Source organism: Otolemur garnettii, unplaced genomic scaffold (genome assembly GCF_000181295.1).
Source record: "Otolemur garnettii isolate 467f Iridium unplaced genomic scaffold, OtoGar3 scaffold00067, whole genome shotgun sequence".
Classification (NCBI taxonomy): Eukaryota; Metazoa; Chordata; class Mammalia; order Primates; family Galagidae; genus Otolemur; species Otolemur garnettii.
In genome coordinates, this window is record NW_003852462.1 from 8122730 (window position 1) to 8135935 (window position 13206).

At 53.7% G+C, this 13206-nt stretch overlaps 1 protein-coding gene across 1 annotated transcript in view; it reads left to right on the top strand.

The window, feature by feature from the left end:
* The first annotated feature begins 1579 nt into the window (after positions 1 to 1579).
* DISP3 (dispatched RND transporter family member 3) overlaps positions 1580 to 13206 on the top strand; it is a 50292-nt gene continuing 38665 nt past the window's right edge. Inside the window, exon 1 of the mRNA XM_003793271.1 lies at positions 1580 to 1711. The gene's annotated coding sequence lies outside the window, so the exon portion shown is untranslated. The remainder of the gene's footprint in view (positions 1712 to 13206) is intronic.

The following is a 13206-nucleotide window of genomic DNA, read 5'->3' on the forward strand; positions in this document are numbered from 1 at the left end:
CTCTCAGGTGTCCAGAGTCATAAACACCAATGTGTCTGGCTGACAGCCTGCCAGTGGGTACCGTTCCCAGGTACCACACACCACAGAGATCAAGCAGGGAAGCAGGAAAGCAACAGAACAGGAGCACCCCTCAGCACCTGAAGTTAGAGATGTCCCTCAGTTTTCCTCTTAAAAAAGAATACGGATGCGGGCTGCGCCTGTGGCTTAGTGAGTAGGCGCCAGCCCCATATACCAAGGGTCGCAGGTTCGAACTCAGCCCTGGCCAAACTGCAACAAAAAAACAGCTGGGTTTTGTGGAGGACACCTGTAGTCTAGCTACTCAGGAGGCTGAGGCAAGAAAATCGCCTAAGCCCAAGAGCTGGAGGTTGCTGTGAGCTGTGATGCTCCTGCACTCTACTGAGGGAGACAAAGTGAGACTCTGTCTCTAAAAAAAAGAAAAAATAATAATAAGGGCGTGTGGGGGCTGATGTGGGTTGAGCACCTGTGTGTTCAGGGAGAGGTGGTGGGGCTTCTCATGTTTCACTTCCAAACTCTCTGGTATTCTTACCTCTCCCATAAGCTGGAAGCTTCCTGAAGGCAGGGATGCGTCTCACCCATCTCTGTCTTCCCAGCCCCTCCGTCAGCACACACTGTGAAGATGCATGATAAAGTCGTGGCTCACCCTTCACACGGAGGTGGCCTATCTTCTTTCTGGCTTTCCTCACTAACACGCCGGGATCTTGCAGCTGGGGCTGGCAGCTGGTCCTCCTTTGAGGGGTCCTCCTTTGTGCTCCCCAAGTGATACCAAAGCCGATGCCCTTTGAGCCCTGATGGATAGAAATGGGCCGAGACCCTTTCTCCTTGTGGCCCTCCGCCCAGGGGTGTCAGGCAGACAGTGTGCTGGAGCTGGAGGAATGCCCGGTCCCAGAGGCTGGCACAGCCCGGAATTCTGGCTCCAGAGAGGTGAATAAAGAAGGAACGAGAAAGGGAAGGCGCCAGGAGCCTGGGCTTGGCAGCTCCCTACGGAGAGCACCTGGGGATGCCCTCGAGCGTACAGGAGGCTGGTGACCTGCCAAGGCTTGGCTGACCGACCGGAGAGGCACAGGAGCGCGGGCCGGGGAGAGACTCCGGAACCCTGGAAACTAGGGGGCGGGGCCAGGGGCCTGGCCCGGCCGCTTGCAGAGGCTGGGACAGACCCCCAGGGGTCGCTGCGCCCCGCGCTGCCCCCGCCCGCCGGCGCCGCAGTCCGGCTGTACCACCGCGCGGCTCCCGCAGGGGGAGAGGCGGCTCCGGCGGCTCCTGGCGGCGGGATCCGGAGACAACTGCGGGCAGCGGAGCGCAGGCCCTCGCCAGCCATGGTTTCAAGAACCGGCGGCACGGGGGCCGGAGGCGCCAGTGGCGGGGGGGCGGCGCGGCTCCAGAGCCTGCCCTGGACACCCCCACAGTCTGTGGTAGGAGCCGGGACCCAAACAAAGGCGGGCGGCGAATAAAAGGCAGCGGCAGCGCTGAATGCTCCGGGTTTCGAGCCTGGGACCGGAATCCGCTCAGATCTGTCTGGGGTCCGTGCGCCTGGGAGCGGAACGAAGTCCAGCCTCCTACAGCTCCGAGGAGCTTCCCTCTGTGACTCGGGTGAGGGAACAAGTCTGCCAGGCGTGGTAGCCGCAGGCGCCCGCCCCTCCGGCGCGCCCCTTCCCGCGCCTGCGGTTCAGTCAGCTCAGCTCGGCGGGCCGAGGTGAGTGTGACGGCCGCGGGGCGCCAACCGGTCTCCAGGCTGGGGGATGCGTTACTCAGAGGAGGGGACGAGTCCTCCGCGCCGCCCGCATCCCAGCTTGAGCAGGGCTGCGTGTGAAGTTCTCCCGCTCTGCGGCCAGCCCGAGAGGCGGGCTTCGAAGCCCCCCGGGAAAGCCAGAACCCAGAGCTTGTCCTCCGCATCCCGGCCCCAGCTCCGCGCCAACTCCCAGCAGGGCCCGAGCAGCTTTGGTCCGTCTGGGTCCGGGTGAGTTTGATGTCCAGAAACGGCGAGGCTTCTGACCTCTGGCCCTCTGCTCGTCCCCGCGGGTAGATGCTTGATTCCATAAAAGTTGAGCGTCAGTCTGAAGCCGTTTCTGGATCAGGCTGTCGGCCAGGCTAGAGCGGAGGGAGGGGACAGGGAAAGATTAACGACGCCCTCTTCATCCGCCCCCTACCTTAGCGCACTTTTGCTCTCGGGGGGACATTTCTCGAGTTCTGGGGCCAAATTAACCTGCTGCAGGTCCGGCCGGGCTCATAGGGACTTTAGAGTGGGCCAGGCAGGCGATGGAAGCCTAACACGAGAGGGTCCCAGGGCTCTGCAGAGAACGCGAAGGAGGATGGAGGTGGGATGGTGTCCCAGAGGATTGAGGAAGATTCCCCGCGAGGAGCCCCAGTCCTGTGAGCCAACCCCACCGCTGGGAGAACTTTTCCCAACTCCCCGGGGAGGCTAGCAGCTGGGCTGGGAAGGTCCCTCCTTGGGGCTTTCTCTCCTGGGCCCCACTGTTCACCCGCTGCCAGCTTTCCGCTGGGTACCGGTCGGTCCACGCCCCGGGTCAGCACCGCGGACAGCGCCTCGGGCGGCCTTGGCGATTCACGACCCTCTCGCACGCCTATGGATCCCCTCCCGTGCACACTCACTCATCCACGCGCACGCACACGTATCTATAGACCACTCGAAAACAATCCACACACATATTCATAGCTCACTTGCGCAAACACGCACTCCCACAGTCCACAGGCGCACACAATCTGCATACAATTCACGCACACGTGGGCAAACACAGATCCCTCACAAGCACCAGTCTGTGGACCTGGGCAGCATCTTCACTACGGGCTGGCACTCGAGGCTGCTGTCTCTGGACATACTTACTAAGCCCTACGCTTCAGAGACTACCACCTGGTGCTCACACTGGTGCCCAGTGACTCACAAAGCCACTCGGGCTTCTGAGTGTGCACGCGTGCGCGCGCGCGCGCACATACACACACACACACACACACACACACACAATTCTGCTATTAATGGGGAAGCATGGGGGACATTGAGCAGATGCCCCCACCCCATCTTCTCTGCACACCTCCCACTAGAACCCAGGCATCTGCCAAGGGAGGGAGGAAGCCTTGGTTCAGTGGAAGCTCTGGGCAGAAGCCCAGTGCGGGCAGGTGCCTTGCAGAATCTTGGTTTTAAACTCAATGTCCGTTTTGCTCAACTCTGCACTCCAGTGCCCACTCCACTTCCTCTAACCTTATTCCAGACGCATCTTCTGCAGTCAAGGTCCACATTCTTTGCATTTCCCTGCTCTGTTCCCACCCCTAGGTTTATCTTTCACCATCACTTTCTTTTTTGGTCTTTCTAGTCATCCTTCCCAGCCACCTTCACCTATCTCCCCAACTTTCCTTAGCCTGGGTCTGACCCAGTCTTTGCACTGATACAGGCACAGCTGTCCCGTAGCGGGAGCTGACTCCATTCTCCCTGACTTGCCTTCTCAACTGCAGATTCCATACCCTCATTAATCTCTCTTTGGAACTCTAACTGTCCCCCCACCCATGGCCTCAGCAGCTTTTGCCACCTTCCCTGGGAAATTTTCTAAGGCCATATGTCCTAGAGCCCCTATAGTCTCTGCAAGGGGCCAAGAATCCACAGAGGTTTGGCTTTTTGAAGAATCATGTGCCCACGCTCTGGCTTGCCCTTTGACACCTCTCCTGCTGTTGCCTTTAAAATCCAGAACTGGGTTGAAGGAGGAGCCCCAGCATGGAGCACTGGGCTAGAAATGAGAAGACCTGGATCTTGGTCTCACTCTGACCACAGGCTCCCAGTGTGCCCTTAGGCAAATTTATTCCTCTCTGCATTTCAGGCTGCTTCTCTGTAAAAGGACAAGACTGGCTGAGGTGACATTTAGGATCACCTTTTGGCCCTAATAATCTATGTTGATTGTCTAGTGAGTCACCTGAGTGTGGATGAGATTGAGAATCATAGTTCTAATATGAGATTATGGTACCTTTCTCTTTTCTTACAATACCCACCACTGGTAAAGTCAGCCTTTCCCTCAAGTGTTTAAATGGTTTCCTTAATAGGGCCAGAGATGTTAAGTAATTTTCTTGAGGTCACGCTGCTGAAGTATCATCTTCATTGGGATAAGCATTGATTCTACCATCATATCCTCTCTGTGAACCACTGGTTCTGCTGGCAGGTGCTTGGCAAATGAATGAATAGAAGTCTGAAAACTTAAACCTTAGTCTCCTGATCCCCACATCCTTGGAATTATGGTTTAAGCCCTTTTCTTTGGTAGTTTAGACATATTTCCCTCATCTCCCCATCCTCTTCCCTCAGTTCTCCTGGTCATTCAAAGGCAGATGGAATTGTCCACATTAAGATCTTTCTCCCAAGAGGCAGCCTCTGGGCTGGTTGTAGATGGCCACAGGGAAGGGATTGGTTGCCCCAACCAAGTGGCCTGCCTATGGACAATTGGTTGCTGGCCAGGATCTAAGGCTGGGAGAGAAGATAGCCACTACTACCATTTGGCAGAAGGAACTTCTTCTCCTAGCCCCATTGCTTGTGGGCTGCAAAAATAGCCTTTATAAATGAGAAAAGTGAGATGCTGAGAGATGAGATTGTTTCCCTAAGGGCAATCAGCCAGGCCACTGTCAGTCATTAAACTAGGCACCCAACAAAGGCGAGGGTGGTGGCAGCGGTGGTTGATAATTATAATACCATTGGTGTTGATAATGATGTTAGCATTATTATAATTGGGAGCTCAATGATTAGCCTCTTTGGTTCCCTTTGTCCTCTTTGAAATTGTTTTCCCACCTAAACCCCTCTTGTACTCCTCCCCCTCTCAAATATAAAGAAACTGGGATGGCGAGGCAGGGGTGTTCAATTGTCCATCAGTCCTAATCAAGGAAGGGGGCTTGTCATCTGAAATCCTCCTCCTCTCTGCCCACCCTCTCCCCACCCTAGCATCTTTCCTGCCAAAGGAGTCGGGAGAGGTGTCAGAGTCTGTCAAAACACCCTTCCAAGCTGGATTCCAAGGCGCCAAAGCCCAGGGAAAATAAATAAAGAGAGCAGTGTCGGCCTGAAATAGAAACATGCACCAACTCACAAATATGCATGTTCTCCAAAAGTCGCATTTCACAGCCAGACAGTGCAGCTCACGCTCTAGCTGCTCAACAAAGGCCAGAGGCATGGATGCTGTCGGACTGGCCCAGGGATGGTGGCAGAGCCTCCCCCAGCGAGCTCACTACCTGCCTTGCCATGGGGAGACCAGACGGCTGCACGCCGCTCTGCACCAGCTGGAAAGTATACGGGTGGGAGGATTGCGATGAATATGCGTCTCCGTGTTAGTCAAAGCTCTTTGAAAACAGGCACCAGGCAAGGCTGGTGGCCTCGGATCCTCTACCTTACAAAGGGAGGTTGGTGATAACAATATCAAAAATAATAGCTGCCATTTGTCGATACTATCTGTTTCCCAAGTACTGAGCATTTACACAGACTATCTCACTTAAGCCTTGCAACCATCTGAGGGCATATGAATTGACCTTTTCATTTAATATATGGGAAAAGCAAAGTTCAGAGAAGTGAAGAGATCTGCCCAAGGTTACACAGCTAGAGGAGGTCAAGTTGGGATCAGATTTTGATCTGAATGAACCAGAAGCCCTCATTTTGCCCAGTAGCTTGCATTATTGTTTCTGGTTATTTAACTGTTCAGTCCATCCATCCATCCATACATACCTACATACTCAGGAAACCCATTTATGTGCTAGCTTTCCAAAGAAAATTCCTCTGCCAGAAGGGCCAGGAGTGAAGGGCAGTACTGTCACTTGAGTTTATCACTCAGTGGCTTGGGCTGGGTACTCAAAGCTTTTGGACTGTGTCTAGGCTAGGGCTGAGTCCCCAGTTGTGCCTCTGTCCCCACCCAGGAGAGCCAAGAAGGGACTCATGCAGGAGCTCCACTATCAAACTTGGACACCTTAACTCTGTAAGAGGTCGGGGCTGTGAGAGGCCTCTGTAGATGGGAAGTTACTTGGGAGGGCAAATGAGAAGTTGCCCTGGGGAGGGCAAGTGAGTTGCCCAGCATCACACAGCAGTTGGTGGCAGAGCTTCTGTCTCAGAATCCCAGGCCAGGGTGCTTCCATGCAGCCAGGCTGGCTTCCTTGAGCATGTGAGAAGTGTCCAGGCCATGCAGCTAAGGGGTCTGAACCAATGCAGGCAGTACGCCTAACAGCTCCCTTCCAAGTGCAATGCTGTTTCCACTCACTGTTCATGTCCTTTCCCCTGCATCCACTTTTGGTTTTTTTTGAGTCTCACTATGTCACCTTTGGTAGAGTGCCAAGGCATCACAGCTCACAGGAACCTCAAACTCTTGGGTTTCAGCGATTGTCTTGCCTCATCCTGCCAAATAGCTGGGACTACAGGCACCTGCCACAACGCCTAGCTGTTTTGTTGTTGTTGTTGTTGTCGTTGTCATTGTTGTTTAGCAGGCCCGGGCCAGGTTCAAACCCACGAACCCCAGCACATGTGGCCGGCACCCTAACCATTGAGCTATGGGCGCCAAGCCCCCTGCATCCACTTTGACATCACTCCTGACCCTGCTGACCTTCCCCAGGTCCCCACTTATTTGTCATCTTGAACAACAATGGCAAATGCAGAACATTAGCCATGCGCCAGGCACTGTGCTAAATGCTTTTCGTATATTAACTGGTGCAATCCCCACAGCCAGCCCGGAGGGAGGTGTTCTTAGTTTGTTTCACAATGAAAGTGCCTGAGGTTAGAGAGGTTGAGTCACCTGCTCAAGGTTACACAGCTAATAAAGTGGCAGGTGGGGCCCAGCAGAGCTCCTGCTAGCTGGCTTGCTCTGGGGGTGAGGAAGGGGAAGGCTTGGAGCCAGTGCCAAGGGGGAGGAGAAGCTGATGGGCAGCGGCAGGCTATTTATATTATACCTCCAGGCTGGTCACGCTTGCTGGCACGTGTACCAGCAGAGGCTGCGTCTCTGCCAAAACCTGGAAGGAAGAAGCCCAGTGCAGCATCCTGGGACCAGCCCCTGGAAGACATTACCAAAGCATAGGGTCTGGGGATGTTTCTCTCAGAACTCAGGGGCGAGAAGCCGCCAGAGAGGGCTCAGTTGCCTGCAGAACTCCTGGCATGCTTCTGATCCTGGCATCTCGCTTCCTCCCATTTGTGTCCTCCCTCTGAGGGAACCAGACGGGGAACTTGGCAGTTTGGAAATGGCCATTGGGTGGCAGGTTATAGTCATGCTGTACACAGTGAGCTCGACAGTTGGGAACTAGGAGGGAGTAAGGATAATGGGAGGACTGGCTGGGTTTTAAGTGCCAGCAGATGCCATCCAGGGACCTTATGGGGGTACTTGGAACCAGGAGTGATGTCTTGGGAAACAATGTCCAGAGGCTTAAACCATCTCCACCAGAAAAGGCCTTCTCCTTACTTGCCCTCCCACACACGTCTGCCTGAGCAGTCCTACTCCGAGCTGGGTGCTGGGTGTGCAGACATGACAAGGTCTCTGTCTCTGCCCTGTAGAGTTCTCCAAGCATCTCAACACCTCTCATCCCGAGAGCAGAGGAGATAGGTTAGTGGAGGCTCACTTAGTCCCCCACTGGAAGTAGAAAAGGGCCCTGGGGATGAAAGGATAGGATCCTGGCAAATGGTCATTCTGGGGTCAGGAGGGAAGTTTCCCATGATTGGTGCTCCCAGCACGACTGGGCACTCTCCCCAGTTTGATGTCTTGGTGGGAATGGGGTTCAGTGAGGAAGACTCTTGCCTACCGAGCCATCTGCGTGGGGCCTCCGACACATACACTGGCACCGGGATGACATGTCCTTTGCCAAACCTTGTTCACGGAGGAGACAGGCCTGCTAGCTGGAAGCCATCCCTGCCTTGAGGGAGCACGTGATGATCTCATCTCTGAGGAAGGCAGCTTAAATGGGGCTCAGGCTCTGGAAGGTTGTGGCAAACTGATGTTCCTGGGAAGTCTAGGAAGGAGGATGTGTCTCTCCCACCCTGCGACTGTATTGACCTTGGCACTGTCCTGGAGGATGTCTACTGTCCTTCGCTGGGGAGCTCTGTGGGGCAATCACACCAGTGATACTGATACTAAGTCAACATATTTTAAATGGTTCCCACCAGCCCGGCGCTGGGCTTAGAACTTTTTAGATAGTATCTCATTTCATCCTCATACCTGCCCAGCAAGGGGGATGGCATATTATCTCCATTTTAAGGATGTGAAATGTGAAGCACAGAGAAAGTAAGCAGCTTACTAATAAGCAATGGGGACAGTACCCAAACCCAGCAGGCTGACCACAGGTGTCCCAAGCACAGCTACCGTGCAGTAAGGCCCGCACTTTGGCCTTTACGTTAACTAGATTTGGGTCTTTGAGGATGAGTATGATTGAAGCCAGTGTACCCTTTGGATCCTTCAGTAATCTGGGTAATTTGCACGTACGGGCTCAGCTGTGTTCTGATTGTTGGGGTGACTCGTATTGGCCATTTGCTTCTTAACTGCCAAGCCACCAACAGACAGATCACTTTTTGGATGTCCAGATGTGGGCAGCATCTGTCCGACTGGCAAGACGTCCCTGGCTCTCATCCAGATGTTTCCTCTTTTCATTCCATGTAGACACAGCTGGGACTTGCCTCCCTCTGGACACGGTCGTATGTGGGCAATTTCTGGTTGAAAAGTATTTGCTGGGTTTTTTTTTTTTTTTTTTATCATCTTGTGACTTCACAGAGGCAAGATGTTGGTTTTGGTTCCTTCCTGCAGTCCAGGTCTGAGAGGCATGAGGCTAAGCTAAAGAGAAATCAGGCTTTGGAAATGTGACAGCCGCTGAAGAGGAAACCCCTCCTTCCCTTCCTTAGCCAGGGAAGCTGGGAGAGGCTGGCAGAGCGCATGCAGGCAGTTAACGCTGCACGTTCCCTACACGAGTTCCTGACTTTCTGACCTGGTGTTCCGGAGACTTTGAGCAGATGATCCCAGAATAACAGAGCCAGGAATTTGTGATGAAGGGGGACCTGTCAGCCAGGAGGCATTCTTGAGCATTAATGAGCATGAGAATAGATCTGGGGTGAGAAGGTTCACGCAGCCTTCAGTAGGAAAGGAGTTCAAGACATCTCAAAGTTAAGATTAGGATGATTTAACAGAAAGTCGTTTTTTATAGATAGTGAGCACTGACTAGTGAATGAAGTAAGGCCGTGGATGAATGAATGAATTGCTAAATATATGAATTAGTGAATGGAGCCAATGGACTCTTGACAGTCGGGGCTTTGATTTGGCAGGGCCTGACCCTAAGTACTGACAAAAAGAAGGGTCATTTTCTTGTCCCCACTCCCCAAATTTGAAAGAATGTCCCCCGTCTCAGGAAAGGCTGAGGAGCTGCCCTGCTCTTTAGGGAAGGCCTCTGGGTCAGAAAAGCTTGGGCAGCAGGAGCTTCAGCTCTGGATTAGGGAGGACCCTGCACTATTTCCTTCTGGGGTGATGGTGCAGTTGTCACTGCTGCCGCCACTGCTCAGAGGTTGCTCCAGTGCTCAGAGGATGGGTCTACAGGGAAATGCCTGGGGGAGAGGAGGCAGCTGCCCTCCCCACTATGTCCCATGGCTGGAACAGCATTTGAATAAGAATCAATTGTTTCATTCCTGCTCTCACCAACCTGAAAGAGTAAGTAGGCTACTTCTCCCTCTGCAGATTTACCTTGAAGCATGCCCAGGCTTTCCCTGTCCAGCCAGCTCCCTTTGCTCCAGAGTAATGAGGGGCTCAGGGTTGGGGAGAGTTGGTCTGAGTCCTTGAGGCTTGTCCCCTCACTGCACTCCCTTCCCCCCTCATTCTGCAGGACCCACTGGTCATGGGGCTCCTCTGGCTCCTGACTGTGGCATGGATGGGGACTCAGGAGGCTGAAAGCTGAAATAGGAATCTACAACCCTGCTCCCCTTCCCAGCTGGCCCCCTGGGTCTTATGTCCTGACCCTTTTGGAACTCCAAATGACAGAATTGAGAGGTACCTGGAAGCTCAGGTCCAATCCTCTCCTTTGACTCAAGGGGAAACTGAGGCCCAGGGAGGAGGAGAGACTTGCCCAAGTTCAGAAGGAAATTAGAGACACAGCCTCATTACTGTGGAAGGACTGGTGTATTTTGAGGTGGGGGAGGTGAACCACTAGACTTTGGATAGCACTTCCCCTTGGAGCAGGGTGGGGAGCAGGGAAGGGGACTGGGATTCTCCAGCCCAGGTAGCTTCACTGGGTCTCTCCTAGCCCCTGGGGCTGGGAGCAGCAGTACTTAGTTCCTGGGCTGAGAACCTCCCAAGCATTTGAGGAGAAAGGCAGGGGATTTGGTGGAGACTTTGAGGATCTGTGCTCCCTCTTGGGCCCTTTGCTCCACCTGCTCAGCACCGGTCCCGAGCCTAGAGGCAGCTGTGTGGTCATGGACAGTGGGCTGAGGTCCGAGGGTCAGTGTCAGGGCCTCTGTGCAGTCCCAGGAGGGGACTGAGCCCACTTCTTGGACTGACAACTTCTCTTCACTGTACGTGCCTGAGCAGTCACTCAGTAAGGAAGCCAGGGACCTTCCCCAAGAACCACAGAACTGTGCAGGCGTTGCAGGTGCGAGTCCCCCTGGATGGGGAAGTTCAGTGTCAGCCCCTGATTATTTCCACCCTCCTCCCTTCCATGGGACTCATTGTCCCATCCATGCTGTACCTAGACGTGGGCCCAAATGGCTCAGGGGCAAACACTGTATGTGTGTGAGTATGTGTGTGTATACCCGAGTAGGGGGATAGGAGGGCTGCTGACTCTAGGACTCAGAGTTTTCACACATGTAAGACTGAAATAAAATCCACTACAGTGAGAAGAGTACTGAGCTTAGCAGAAATCAAGTCCAAGTAAGTCCTTTCACTTCTACAGCCTCAGTTTTCTTGTTTGCAAATTGGAAATAATTCTTGGGAGGATAAAACCTGCAGGGAACTGATCTGCAAGCTTGGTGTTGCTGCATAGACCCAATATCATCCAGCCCCCCATGGGAGGATGAAGGACAGGAGGAGAAATGGCTCCAGCTCCAGGACACAAGGGCCGCCGCCCCCACCCTCTCCTTGCTGTGCCTGTTCCAGCAGCTGCTGGCTTCTCAGCTCTCCAGAAGCCCACACAGCAAGCCGGGGCTGGGGAGCCCCCAGTCCTTAGAGGGAAAGAGATTTGCCCTGGAGGATTTCGCTAAGCCCCCATCCCAGAGTTCCATCCCAGACCAGTCAGTGTCTAGGGTACTTTGCCTTCGTACCGTGTAGCTTCCAATATACCTTCTAGCTTCTCTCTGGGTGGTGTGGGGCTTCGAGGAATTTTGCAACATCCCTGGTACCATGGTCTGAGTGTGCTGGGACTGGGCAGGGCAGAGGGTAGCCTCCAAAGCCTTCCCCAGAGCTAGGAACTGACAGGTGGCACCCAGCACATGGCAGTTCAGCTGTTCCTGCCTGTTGGCCTGATCCCTGCGAATGTCCCCTCCAATTATTCCATAGTCTCTGAATAGAAGAGAAGGGACCCTCCCCAGCATCCAGCTCCCCTTGCTGTGCCTCCCCCAAGGAGATAGCAGCTGAGAGTCAGAGGCAAAGGGTTTAGAGAACATCTCTTCCCACCAGAGATGTTAAGTGGCTTATTCTAGGTCACACAGCAGGCCCAGGTAGCCAGGTAGGTCCCTACTCCCATCTCCTGCTGTTTCTTCTTGCAGCTCACTACCTGCCACCAGCCCCTGAACTTGAACTTGCAGGAAGAGCCTGATATGAGATGCTGGAGGAGTTATTTTACATATCTGCTAATCAGGTCTCAGAGAGAAAAGAGCCCTGAGCTCATCAGCCAGGAAAGAATGCAATTTGGGTTTATGGATGTGGTTATTGGTCATATATTGTGGGGATCTCTTTGTTGTTTATTAACCTAGTAGGCTTGGGGCTGGAGAGTTAGACTGAGCGCTGGGCCCAGTGGGTCCTCCAGCTCGGCAGCTGCAGTCTCCAGCCTCTCACGGGTGGGGCAGGGCTGGGAACGGGCCAGGCAGGCCGAGGCCTGCAGTGAGTGCAGAGCATTTCTGGGAACCTTCTAACCCTTCAGGACAAGGGCATCTGGGAACCTGGTCATATTTCCCGGGTTCTGTAAGTGTTGCTGGTTTTTTTAAGCTTTTATTGTCTTTGTCTCAGTGGTGCAAGGCTGCTTCATGGGCTGTGGGATCCAGGGCTGAGGGGTGTTAGGTGGTGAGGCCTAGGTGTGGGGATAGAAGTGGGCCCTGCATGGAATTCCTTTGAGCTGCAGAGTACGGTGGCTCTGATACCCCTCCAGCCCCACCCCACCTGCAAGCAGCCTTTTAGGTTGGAGATCGGATCAAAGATGATGTAAGTTAATAAAGCACCTAGCATATGACATACGGTAGTGCTCAGTGGATGGTAAACTCCCCACCTAAGCCCCTTGCAAGGGGCCTGGAAGATAATAAGCCCTTGGCCTTCTGTTTCCTTCCACTTCCTGGGCCCACCAAGAAGAGGTATTTGGCATATCTGAGTGGCCTGTTTATGTCTCCCTCTCCAGTCACGAAGTCCTGTTCCTAGCCCAAATGCCTTCATATCTTCTCTCCCCATGGCTGGAGGAAGAGACATTCTGAGGAGTAAACCTTGGCCTGAGATCCAACAGCCTGAGTCCGTCCCCAGGGCATAGGCGTGCCTCAGCAGTGGGGGTGGAGGGGCTGGCCACCTGCTGGAGAGAACCACAGGGACCTGAGGAGGTGAAGAATGGTCCTGGAGCACCTGCCTCAGAATTACCTAGAGCAGTGGTTCTCAACCTTCCTAATGCTGCAACCCTTTAATACAGTTCCTCATGTTGTGGTGACCCCCAACCATAGAATTATTTTTGTTGCTACTTCATAACTGTAATTTTGCTACTGTTATGAATCGTAGTGTAAATATCTGATACGCAGGATGTATTAGGCGACCCCTGTGAAAGGGTTGTTCGACCCCCAAAGGGGTCACAACCCACAGGTTGAGAACCACTGACCTAGAGAGATGTTTAAATAAAGATCCCTGGGCCCACCTCCCTCAGTGTCTGGCCCTGGAGTTTGCATATTAACAAGTATATCTAGAGGCTCTGACTCACACAAAAGTCCCAGGGCCTCTGTGGCAGAGAAGGAAAGAGTCTGCCCCACTGGCTTGTAGACCTACCCACAGCAGGGGCTCCTGCCTCTAAAGTAATCATACTGTGATT